The following is a 13,430-nucleotide window of genomic DNA, read 5'->3' as shown; positions in this document are numbered from 1 at the left end:
CTGAGAACGAGATATGTGCAGCTCCTATCGGGATTTGTCCGCACATTCGGGCGGCTTTGCTGGTCTTGTTTTACCATTGTCGAAATGTCTTGTAAACCAGGATTCCGAGACTGATCGGGTCTTTCCGGGAGAAGGTTTATCCTTCGTTGACCGTGAGAGCTTATGATGGGCTAAGTTGGGACACCCCTGCAGGGTATTATCTTTCGAAAGTTGTGCCCGCGGTTATGAGGCAGATGGGAATTTGTTAATGTCCGGTTGTAGAGAACTTGTCACTTGACCCAATTACAATACATCAACTGCGTGTGTAGCCGTGATGGTATCTTCTCGGCGGACTCCGGGAAGTGAACACGGTCTGAGTTAGGTATGATGTAAGTAGGAGTTCAGGATCACTTCTTGGTCATTGCTAGATGACGACCGTTCCGTTGCTTCTCTTCTCGCTCTCTTTTGCGTATGCTAGCCACCATATATGCTTATTGCCGCTGCAGCTCCACCTCATTACACCATCCTTTCCTATAAGCTTAGATAGTCTTGATCTCGCGGGTGTGAGATTGCTGAGTCCTCGTGACTCACAGATTCTACCAAAACAGTTGCAGGTGCCGACGATGCCAGTGCAGATGATGGGGTCGATCTCAAGTGGGAGTTCGACGAGGAACGTGGTCGTTACTATGTGTCTTTTCCTGATGATCAGTAGTGGAGCCCAGTTGGGACGATCGGGGATCTAGCATTTGGGGTTATCTTATTTTCATTTGGATCTTGACCGTAGTCGGTCTATGTGTGTATTTTGGATGATGTATGAATTATATTTATGTATTGTGTGAAGTGGCGATTGTAAGCCAACTCTTTATCCCAGTCTTGTTCATTACATGGGATTGTGTGAAGATGACCCTTCTTGCGACAAAACCACTATGCGGTTATGCCTCTAAGTCGTGCCTCGACACGTGGGAGATATAGCCGCATCGTGGGCGTGACAGCTGGTTAGCAAATGTCTCTTCCAGATCTTGCACAAGAGTTGGCCCGTCCTTGGTTTTGACCACTATGTCATCCATGTAGGCCTCCATATTTCTATGGAGCTGAGGTTCAAAACCAATTTGGACTGCTCTTGCGAACGTTAAGCCAGCACTCTTCAACCCGAAAGTCATCCGTAAAAAGCAATACGTATCACATGGGGTGATGAATGCTGTCTTCTCTTCATCCTCTTTCGCCATGAAGATCTGGTGGTAGCCTGAGTAGGCATCGAGGAATGATAGCAGATCGCACCAGGCCGTGGAGTCAACAATCTGGTCGATGCGCGGCAACGCGAAGGGGTCCTAAGTCAAGCCTTATTGATATCTATGTAATCAATACACAGTCTCCACTTCCCATTCGCCTTGCGCACCACTACCGGATTGGACAACCATGTCGGGTGGAGCACTCCTCTCACCAAACCTGCCGCTTCCAACTTCCTGATATCCTCTGTGATGAACTCTTGCCTCTCCAGAGCCTGCTTTTCTGACCTTCTGCTTGACGGGCCGCGCGTGAGGGCAGACAGCTAGGTGGTGCTCAATCACCTCCCTGGGAACACCGGGGATGTCGGATGCTTGCCATGCAAACACATCGACATTCGCCCGCAGGAAGGTGACGCACGCGCCTTCCTATTTTCTATCGAGGGTGGAGCCTAGGTGAAGGCCCCTCCCGTGCCATCCTCCTTGACGGGCACCTTCTTGGTCTGCGGTGGCTCGGCCCTGGGTCTCTTGCTCTTGTCAGTAGAGCTCTCTGGCACGTCCTCGACGGTAGCACAACACTCCAAGGAGGTGCGCTTGCCAGAGTGGGTGCGAGAGGTCTTGCCGGGCTTCTTCTTCCCTCCCAGGGCTTCAGCGGCAGGAGCAGGTGCCTTGACGGCAGCCGCTGCAACTGCTTCCCGGTAGAGCTGGTCGGCGCAGATCAGCGCGTCCTTCTTGTCGGAGGGGACGGAGATGATGGTCAACGGCCCAGGCATCTTTAGCATGTTGTAGGTGTAGTGTGACGCCGCCATGAACTTGGCTAGTGCTGGGCGGCCGAGGATCCCGTTGTAGGGCAAGGGGATCTGGGCTACGTCGAAGACGATCCTCTCCGTCCTGTAGTTCAACTCTCCTCCAAACGTCACGGGCAGTGTGACCTTTCCCTTCGGCTGGCTCCTCCCTGGATTGACCCCTTGAAACGTGCCCGTTTCCTCGAGGTCTCCATCAAGGATTTGCAACTTTTCGATCACGACAGGCGAGATCAGGTTCAGGCCGGCCCCGCCGTCAACCAACATCTTGTTCACTCTGAGGTTGCGTATTGTTGGTGAGACCAACAATGGCAAACACCCGACCGTGGTAGTGCGGTCAGGCTGGTCCTCAGCGTCAAAGATGAGGGGCGTGCTGGACCACTTCAGCGGCTTCTGAACGTCGGGGATGTTGTACTACACCCGGCTGAATCTCTGGATGTACTTGCGCAGGGTCTCCCCTTCCTTCTGGGGAATGATATGCAGATCACTGGCCTGGCCATGAGCTTGGTGGCCTCCGTGAAGGCGCCAACGAACTCATGGCACAGATCCGACCAGGAAGAAATGGAATCCGCCGGCAAGTGCATCAACCAAGACATCACATTGGGCTTCAGCGCCAGCGGGAAATAGTTGGCAAGCACCTTGTCATCACGAGCTCCAGCAGCCTGCATCGCGATGGTGTAGATGCTGAGGAACTCGGACGGATGGGTCTTGCCAGTGTACTTCTCGCCGACGTCGGGTTTGAACATGCGGTGGGACGGCCACTGGAACTGCCGCAGCTCACTGGTAAAGGCCGGGCAGGCCACCTCGCAACATAGGCCGCCGGAGCCCCCAGGTGCCGGGTGGCCCATAGCGGGTCCCGCCCGCTTGTCCGACTGGCGGCGCGTTTCGCACCGGCGCTCGACGGTGGTTCGAGCGTTTCGTGAGCTCGTTCCTGAAGGACCTGGTGCTGGTCGCGGAGGGTCCGCGGGTCGGACGACGCTATGGAGATGTTATCGCAAGCGTCATCATGTCGGGCCGACGCCCGCGGCGGCTGGCGAGGAGGAGGAGGAGAGTGCACCGTGGCCGCAGCTCCCCCGGTGCTCCCAGCGCCAGCATGTGGTGGCTCGGTGGAGCGCCGACCCGAGGGCCCTGCCGGTCGCGGATCGTCTTTGTTTGAGACGGCGACGAGGCTTCGGATGGTGGCCCCCCACTCGTCGAGCTTCTCCGCAGAAGGAGGGTAGTCCAGGAGCAGCTGGACGCACGCCAAAGCTTCCGCTGACGTGGGCGGCGGTGCCAGCTGCGTGGATCGCGGCGCGCTTCGACTTCCAACTACATTAGAAGGAGCTCCGTTACGACCCAGCGGCTACGTGCCATTTTCACCAGCGCTTCGGCGAGCATGTTGAACCCCTTCATCTTGCGGATGACGCACAGGGCTCTTCTCACGGCGGTGCCCAGGGTCACCGACATGGTGACGGTGCTCGGCGCGCACACCATGGGAAGAGCGCGTGGTGGTCGCCGGTGTGGGCGTCCTTGAGGTTGCTGCGCCGCCCGGGGTGGCACAGCAACACTCCTGGAGGGCCCCGCGCCGCCTGCGGGGGGCCCAGCTCCGTCTTTGGATCCGGCGACGTGTAGACGGTCGTGTGGCGCGCAAATGACGCCGCTCGCCGGGCTCCGACTGCCTGGGTGATGCTGGTGCTCGCGAGCTGCGGCCCAGGTCCTGTCTGCGAGGCCGTTCGGCTCCCAACGAGCCGATCACCGTGGCCGTCTTCTTCTTAGGAGCCATGGTGACGAAAAACTTCTTGGCTAACTACCAGACCAGATTCTCACAATTGCGCCCCCCTACCTGGCGCGCCAAAAATGTCGGTGTGGAACGACACCTACGGGATCACAAGAATCCCTAATACGGTTGCCGGGGCACAGGGTTGCGAGGAGAGCAGTGCTAGTAGATAGCACAAGGATCGTTTACCCAGGTTCGGGCCACGAGGATGCGTAAAACCCTAGTCCTGCTTTGGTGGGTGTATTTCTAAGAGTTCTTGAGCTCTCGAACTAGCTGTGGTCAGTGCGTGGTTCGAAGGAGCCGAATCCTTCTCTAGTATGCTATGGGCCTCCTTTTATAGTTGGAAGGGGCTGCCACAGTGACACACAGGAGGTGGAAAGGCGTACAGTGCTCTGAGCTTATCGCTCGTATTATAGGACAAGACGCATTTAATGCATAGTGTAGGTGTCCCCTTGCTTTATTGGGGACGGGGTCGAGGCCCGTCCCGTCCGTCGCCGCTCCTCCTCGCCTTGACACGCGCCCTGGCCAGTGAGGTGCGTGGTGCCATGTAGGTAGCCAGGCAGCTGAGGTGCCACGATGGTGGAGCCTTCACGAAGATCTGCATGTCGCCACGCAGGTTCTCGATGAGTTGGCCTGGGAGCTGCATGTTGCCACGCAGGTGCCTGCCCAGCTGGTTGGGCTGGCAGCTGCATGTGAACGGTGGAAGCTTGGTTGGCGCGGGCCTGACGGTGGCCCCGCTGGCGTCCTTGGCGAGGGCCTTGCCGGGTGGCCCGGCAAGGGTCTTGCCGTGGCGCGTTGTCGTCCCCGGCAAGGATCTTGCCGTGGGTCTGGTGGCCTTCCGCGGCAAGGATCTTGCCAAGGATCGTCGTCTTCTAATCCTCGTCTGATCTTGAATATGTCTTCACAAAGATCTGCATGCCACCATAGAGGTGCCTTCCCGAGCCCTGGCCCCATGTTGATGACGGCGTTGGGGGCCGTGGGCTCAAGGGTGGCTCGCTCTATTGGTGTGGGGCAAGCTGTCCCGGCAAGGGTCTTGCCGGGGCCGCTGAGGCCGGCCGGCAAGGGTCTTGCCGGGGGAAGCTGCTTCGTCCCTCTGCTCTTTGTGGTCTTCGCCTTGGTGTTGCTTTGATTGTCTTGGGCTTCGGTCTTACCTTGGCTCACCTCCCCTACTCTGCGTGGTGCGGTCGTGGGCGCGGCTCCGACTGCCCGTGCACAGGTAAAGGGGTACAAAAGTGTGCCCCTATTCTTGTACACTGACAACCGTCCTCCTTTTCCTCCCCTCATCAGGGGGAGATTTGTTCTCCTCCTCCTCATCGTCATCATCGGCAGCGGAGGAGTGAGACTCGTCAGCTTCGGACGTCATGTCCGAAGCGCCTTTTCGGTGAGGGTTACTCTTGGCCCCCTTGGCCTTCTTCTCCGGCACCTCATAAGGCGCCGGAAACAACATCTTCGTCAGAAGTGGGGTTTCTTGGTATTCGGGTAGCGGAGCCGGACAGTTAATTCGCCCTGCTACCTCTATCCAGGCCTAAAAAAATTGATAGAAAGGCTTAGACTCCTTCCTCAAAATATGCCAGTAAAGGGTATACCTTGAAAACATGAAAGAACTTACCGAGTTAGCCTGGCATTTTAAGCTAAGCCCGCGATCCTCGGTGGTGGGTGGTGGTGTCCCGTCGGCCTTGAAGAGCACTTTCCAGATGTCTTCGTGTGTCGTGCCGAAGAGCTCTAGTAGCATCTGGTGCTTGGCCGGATCGAACTCCCACAAATAGCAAGTCCGGCGGGTGCATGGAAGGACCCGGCGAATGAGCATAACCTGGATCACGTTGACGAGCTTGATTTTCTTGGTTATCATGTTCTGGACGCATGTCTGGAGCCCAGTCAGCTCGTCCGAAGAACCCCAGGTCAGGCCCTTCTCTTGCCAGGAGGTGAGCCGCATCGGAACTCCGGATCGGAATTCGGGGGCCGCCGCCCAGTTGGTGTCGCGCGGCTCGGTGATGTAGAACCACCCCGACTGCCACCCCTTCACCGTCTCCACAAAGGAGCCTTCAGGCTAGGCGACATTGGGCATCTTGCCCACCATGGCACCTCCGCACTCTGCTTGTTGGCCGCTCACCACCTTTGGCTTCACATTGAAGGTCTTCAGCCATAGGCCAAAGTGCGGTGGGATGCGGAGAAAGGCCTCGCAGACGACAATAAATGCCGAGATGTTGAGGATAGAGTTGGTGCTAGATCATGGAAGTCCAGCCCGTAGTAAAACATTAGTCCGCGGACAAACGGGTGGAGAGGGAATACCAGCCCGCGGACAAAATGTCTGAGAAACACAACCCTCTCATGGGGCTTTGGGGTAGGGACGACCTGTCCCGTGGCCGGGAGTTGGTGAACGATCTCCTTGGCCAGGTATCTGGCCTCCCGGAGCTCCTTGATGTCCTTCTTCTTAATGGAGGAGGCCATCCACTTGCCTCCAGCTCCGGGTCCGGACATGGTTGAATGCTTGCTTGAGGCGGAAAAGTCAAAAACTTGGGCGCTGGAGCTCGAGAATGGAAGGGCAGAGAGAGAGAAGGCGTGGGCGAAGAAAGGGGATCCTTATCTCCTTATAAAGGCAGTGAATATCGAACGCCTCCCCAGTCGCCCAAAAACTCGCCTATTCTCAAGGGCTGTGTAACTGGCACGGTTGGGTTACCCATGCCCGCATTGATGAAAATCCCGCAATAAGGGGACACGATCTCTGCTTCGACAAGACGTGCCAATGGAAACCGCATCTCGAAACACGGAACGGCGGACAAAAACGGTTTGATATAGTGACCCAACAGATGTGATGTCATCTTGCAAAAGTTGTCAGCAGATGGGACTCATGGAATATTATATTTTCTTTGCGGTTGTGTGTGGTGCATGTGTTACAGGTCCGGACACGTTCAATACGTTTGAAGACTATCTTGGAGTTCAGAAGGAGGAACCCGCCTTGCAATGCCGAAGACAGATCTACGCGACGGATACCTTGTCATTGAAGCCAGGTTCAGGGGCTACTAAGGGAGTCCTGGACTAAGGGGTCCTCGGGTGTCCGGCCTGTTAGCCATGGGTCGGACTGATGGGCTGTGAAGATACGAAGACCGAAGACTGCACCCGTGCCCGGATGGGACTCTCCTTGGCGTGGAAGGCAAGCTTGGCGACAAAATATGTAGATTCCCTTCTTTGTAACCGACCTGGTGTAACCCTAGATCCTCCCGGTGTCTATATAAACTGGAGGACTTAGTCCAGAGGAGACAGACTCATTACCATAGTCATACAGGCTAGACTTTTAAGGTTTAGCCATTACGATCTCGTGGTAGATCAACTCTTGTAATACTCATATTCATCAAGATCAATCAAGCAAGAAGTTGGGTATTACCTCCATAGAGAGGGCCCGAACCTGGGTAAACATCGTGTCCCCTGTCTCCTGTTACCATCGACCTTAGACGCCCAGTTCGGGACCCCCTACCCGAGATCCGCTGGTTTTGACACCGACAGTGGTTGTTTTTTCTTATGTGATGGCAAGTCTCTCACGATCGATGAAGCCCAAGAACTAACAACATCGGAACCTATCATAATTAGTAGAAATATAAGAAAAAATCCAAAAATAATGTTCCTATGAACTACTAGGATGTGGGGGTAAAATGCTCAAAGTATAGCAAATATCAATGTCTTACAAGTTCTTACCATGTAGCAGGTGGTGACCAGCAACCAACGGTGTCAAATAACTCCAAAGATTGAGGAAGCAATTTCTAGGTGAACGTAAATATGCACGGTGTCGAAATATGTGGAGATGGGTTGGGTTTATATATATTGTAGCAAAAGATTAGCAATAATCAATTCAGAGATGCAATGTTGAATAATCACTCAACAACGGTACTGTGTTAGTCCTGGGCTAGACCGGACTAGAGACGCTAGCCTAGTACACTAATGGGGTCATGGCGTAGCACAGCTAGCAGGAACAAAGGATATGAAGTAGCTCTGGACAACAAGATATAAGCAAAGATCACAATGGTAGTAAAGATAATGATGAGAAACAAGCTCCAAGAAAGATACACCAAACACTCTCTCTCCAACTTTCCTCTAGAAAAGTTTGTGCCAATTTTTTGATAATTTTTCTCAAGAATGCTACTAACTCAAGTTTTACAACGCGAAAAAGGAATCACCCAATTCGGAGCCCTGATGCAAAAGTTACCAGTTGATAGAGGCGAGGGTTGTCCCGATCTTTCGATGAGATGGTAACTGTTGATTTGGTGGAGACGGCTTTAACGATCCGACTACAAACGTGCACCCACAGCAATCGCTAAACCAATCTCTTGAGGTCACTGACGATGCCGGAAGCACAATCAGCCTGACCATGAAGGTCTATTGCTGCAAGCAATTGAAGAACGTGCAAGAAAATGATAAAGCAATCTGAATATTGCGAATACATATGAAGAATTGATAATGGTGGGGTTCCATAAGTGGTCCTGGCCTGGTCGTTGGACACAAACGAAGGACATGAAGTTGCAATGGCTAACTTTTGACTAAACAAATCCCAAGGGAAAGATACTAGATTAATCTACTTATATAGGAGCAAGGGGTGGTAGCCAAGGAGGTGGGAGGACGTCCCAAGGCAGCCTAAAACTAACACTAGGTCGTACAAGGCCCATGGGACCAAGTGAAGGTGATGCAACACCTTTGGACTTGTAGTTTGACTCAGATTCTGCTGTAGCGTCAAATTGTTTCGTCAATATCTACACGCTCTGGATGAATTTAAAGGTGAATCCAATTGGGTTGGAAAGTGTACGAAATAAGCATACCAACAAAAATGAATCACCCAATTCAAAGTCCGGATGCAAAAGTTCTTGGCCTTTTGACTTAGGTATGTCTGTGCAGTCCGAATCTGAGTCCAGAACCTGAAAGACTTGGACTCTATCTTCTCTTGGGCTAAAACTGACATGAGAGAACTTCTTGAACAACACCTGAACGTCCGTTTTCCCTCATCTTCATATGTGGATTGTACAAGTGTCCGGTAGTTCTCAAATAAATATGCATATGCAATATTTGTGACCATATCCAAGGTAGCCATGTCCTCATCAGGTGATGCATGCGCTGAGGCGCAGCCAGCCATGGGAGGCAGTAGCAGGCAGCCCCACGGGCACTGGTTCGGTTTTGGTGGCTGGAGGAAGAAGAGACTGAAGAAACACGACAGACTGTAAAGGCAGCAGGAGTACTTAACAATCTTAACTGAAAGCAGCAGGAGCACTTAACAACCATAGCTGAAAGTAGTATGAGTACTTATACAATTTCAACCATACAAGCCACGCCTTGAAGAATGCTACTTTTCCTACAGTTAACAAAGGCCCAGGTGTTGGGATCTACGGTAGGGTGCGTCGACTACAAATTAAATTTTTTCCTATGCGCAGAACAACAAAGAACATGCTACGAGAGATGCATCACAGTTTGTTACCACTAGACACGAAGTGCCGTGTAGCAGAAGAAGAGTTGGGGCAGCGCGTCCACGTGGATCACCTTGTCCAATCTCCCTTGAATAGGCAGTCGTCGGATCCCACGTATAGGTTCGCCGGAGCGGCGCAGGTGCACCGCCTCTAACGGTATCCATGCATGTAGGAGGAACACCGTGCGGCGGACTGGTAGGTCCGATCACAAAGTCGGCGGCGAGTGGAGGTGGCTATTCGCAACACATGCAAACCCTAGTGATAGCGCTGAAGTAATCAACCAAATGAGTGTGCCGCACCTCCACTATATATAGGCATCCATCGCAGGCTCAACACTTGGGCCTTGCACGGATCCTACAGCCCAAAGTTCGTTCGTCCTGGATCCGAGTCCGAGTAGGATTACATCTGACTCGTGGAGTCGGATCGGGCCTCACATGTTCCTTCCCTTAAGCGGGGAACCCCTTAGGTTATCGTTCACTTGGTCGCTAGTCAAATCACATCCACCGTGTCATATGCTAGTATAGTCGGTTGTGCATCCACAATTCCCTTTCGACTAGGGGCCTTTCAGGACAATCATCATACAACGCATAGTCCCAGAAACAAGTCACGTACTTGGTGATGCACATCATTGATAATGTCCAAGGACTATCTTTATTCATAAACACATAGGAAATATCATCATACATGATTGCGTCTAGGGCATATCTCCAACACCAGGCGCCACCCCGCGCATCCACAAGCGGCCTCATCTCGCAATGTGGTCAATAAACATGATACTCGCTTTAGAGCCATAGAAAAGTATGAACATAACCTTCTATCCTATTCTCCAAGTCGACGGGCCTTCATGATTTGAGACCACCCATGAATAAGTATCTGTCAGAATCAGGGCTTCAGACCCGAACAAGGTTCAAACTCTGGGGCGTGTACGAAGGATCTAGCCTAGCTGCAGCCCCGAGCTCTCTTCCTCATGGCTTGGCCTCGTCGGGTTCGAGCGAGCGGGAAGAGGAAGTGGACATAGCAGTTTACCCAGGTTCGGGCCACCTTGCGGTGTAAAACCCTACTCCTGCTTCCTGGTCGATTGCCTCGCGAGGAGGATGAGTATGAACTAGTACAAGTGAGAGATGCCTCAGTAGAGCTCAATGGCTGAAGGGTTGGATCACCGGATCATATCCCTCTCTACGATGGAGTCTAACCTCTATTTATAGTGGCCTTGGTCCTCTTCCCTCATAGCTTAGGCGAGAAGGGATTCCACATCAACCAGTTTGAAAGGGGACAAGAGTACGTCTTCTCCTAACAAAAGGTGGTCTTCGTCTGCAAAGCTTCTGGTCGTGACACAGTGGTGGGCTCGACAATGACATTCGTCCTGCCGAGCTTGTGGTCTTGGTCTTGTTGAACTGGACTGGAAACCGTTGGGGATTCCTTCGGAACCCACGTACGTCCAAGCCTCCTTAGTACCAAAGAGGAAACTATCCCCCTCTGCGCCCACTAGCGCCCGCCTGGCCTTGGTCGTCATGGCTCACGTCGTCGTGCGCCTCGTGAGGTCAGGTGCTTGCATAGAAATCTCCGCTCCTCGGGAGGCAGCCTCGAGAAGCCGCTCCTCGGGAGGCCTTGGTGTCCTTTGCCTCGCGAGGCAGGGGACCCTCACGAGGGGATTGCTTGCGAGTCCTTGGAACTGGGCCGTACTGGGCCGTCGATGGAGCCACGCGATGGGCCGCAGGAAGGTGGGCCTGGGTCCCGATCCCAGAACACCGATAGTAGCCCCTGAACCCACGGTGCGCTCGCCCTGGCTTTGAGGCGAAGGCAAGGAAAGGAGGGTGAAGCGATGTGACACGGCCCCCAATCGCCTATGGGCCATGCTTGAAGTGTGGCGCACGACGGGACACGGAGGTCCCCACTTCCCCATGTCGCCTCGGCAACTGCCAAGTTGACAAATGCCTGGTGCGCGTGCTGCGAGGCCATCATTGCTACCTCTCCATACCTTAATTGACCCATCGTGATCCCCTTCCCCTTATGAGAAGCTCCTACAGATCTAGGTGAGGCGTCGCCCTTCTTTCTACTCTCCCATCGCCATGGATTACTCAGATGGCGCCCGCCGGGAAATCGAAACTCGTGGCTCAGGTCGCGACCTCCCCCTCTTTTCCGCCGGCGCTCACAACTTCCACCATTACCAAGGAGGAGGATCTTGGCCCGGTGCTCCCGCTGACGGCGGGCGACACGAGTGAGTGGGGAGAGACCCTGATCTGTCCCGGCTCCGCGGAGCGGAGCACTCCGGCGAAGACGGCCTATCCCTTCTTCTTCCATAGTGTCTTCACAGGGCTTGTTCCGTCCTTCTCGAAGTTCTTCTATGCCATCCTCGGGCAATATAAAATCCATGCCCTCCATCTCCAGCCTAACTCCATTCTCCTCTTGTCCATCTTCGCCTTCTAGTGCGAGGCCTTCGTGGGTGTAAGGCCCTTGGTGGTCCTCTTCCGCTACTACTTCAGCTTGCGATTCAATGTCCGGTACCAGCGATCCGCATATTGTAGTAATTATTACATGACCACAAGGAGCTTGACCTTTACCCATGATTCTCGCGTAACACCACAAATATCCAACAACTTGGTATCCTCGATACCACGGTGATCCTCTGGCGATCACATAAAGATCAACCAACTTCTCTCATCATCAAACCAGGGTTGTTATTAAGCACATTATTATTATTATTACTGTTGACCCATAGTGTGACCAACTATGAACTGGGCCCTTATCCGCGGGCGCGGCTATGGATAGATTTAACACACACTTTGCAGAGGTAGCGCACTGTACCCACACCACAGAACCCATGGCCTTGCACTCCCATTCGGGTGGACCAATGGCGTTCCGACAAAGCCAACCTACTACCATGACACTCTCCCAGCCACTCCGACCAACACCCCCTTAGGGTTCGGTCCTAGGTGGCCCCGTGCCTACCAAAGGCATCAACGGCCACCGTCGTGGAAAAGACATATACTGTCCCAAACTGGGACAAAAAGGCGCCTAAGTACTACGGGCACACAAGGCTTATGTCCATCTACCTGATTAGGGTAGCGCGCGCCCATAACCTTCCCTTGTTGGAGGCACCGGCGAGAGACATGACAATAGACCCAGTTAGGACCCTCCCATAAAGGCAAGTGTGGTTGCACTGGTCAGCTCGACATGGTGGCACCATGACTCAGCCAACAGTTGTTCAAGTTCAATTAAGTCTGGTTAAACTTCAATGCAATAAGCTGAGCCATATTAAAACAACATGATGCAACTACAATGCATGAGCATGAATCAACATAAGCATGGAAGTGCAACATAATCATCGAGCATAACCATAATGAAACATTAACCAAATGAGCATGGCAAGCTGACGAGCACAACATTACACATGCGCATATCATGACCACTAGCATCATAAATAAATACCATGCAAGAACTCATCCAGAATACTACCAAGTAAGCATGTAACCAACTGGATGCAAAGTAACATGCATAGCTACGGCACTAGATAACAGATCGTAAACATGCATCAGAAAGAACACACTGCTACTACTATCAAACCTAACATATGACAGAGATACTAGCAACTCATACATGATAACCAATTGCATAAAAACATAGCATGAAAGTGAGCACTAATGCATAAGCATCACCGGAACAACGATAGCCGTATCAAAACAAGCAGGCATTTATTAAATATTCAAGTTGAAAACCATGGCTACTGCATGGCTATCATGCAAGTGGCTTACCTGGGGGTGATGGAGACTCCGGGAAGAAGTTCGGTGAAGCCGCGGAATGAAACGCCAGACGGTTCTCTCTCGGAGGGGGCTGATTTGAAGCACGGGCAAAAATGTCAATTTCACTGTGAGACCACCTAGTGAAAATGTAACCAAAATATAGAGCTCGACGAGATGAAGAAGTGAGCGTTGGTTTCACCTCAATCGGAGTTACAGTCGTGGAGATACGAAGGGTGGAAGTTGAGGGACTAATCTATAGAAGTTATTATTCACAGAGAGGCCCCTGGCGGCTGAAACAGAAAACACATTGTCTGAGATTACGTTTTCGGAATAGAGGAAACGACTTTCGAGCCACGGTAGAAGGAAATACGCTTTCACCGTGTTGAAAGCGCATTCTGGGAAATGCGACTCCACTTACGTGACGTGGCGAGGCGGGGTTAGCACGTAGTCGTTGACGGGTGGGGTCAGGAGGCGATGCGGGGCCC

The sequence above is a fragment of the Aegilops tauschii genome, chromosome 4, assembly GCF_002575655.3.
Source record: "Aegilops tauschii subsp. strangulata cultivar AL8/78 chromosome 4, Aet v6.0, whole genome shotgun sequence".
NCBI lineage: Eukaryota > Viridiplantae > Streptophyta > Magnoliopsida > Poales > Poaceae > Aegilops > Aegilops tauschii.
The sequence above is the reverse complement of the archived record's forward strand: the minus strand, read 5'-3'. Positions refer to the sequence as shown.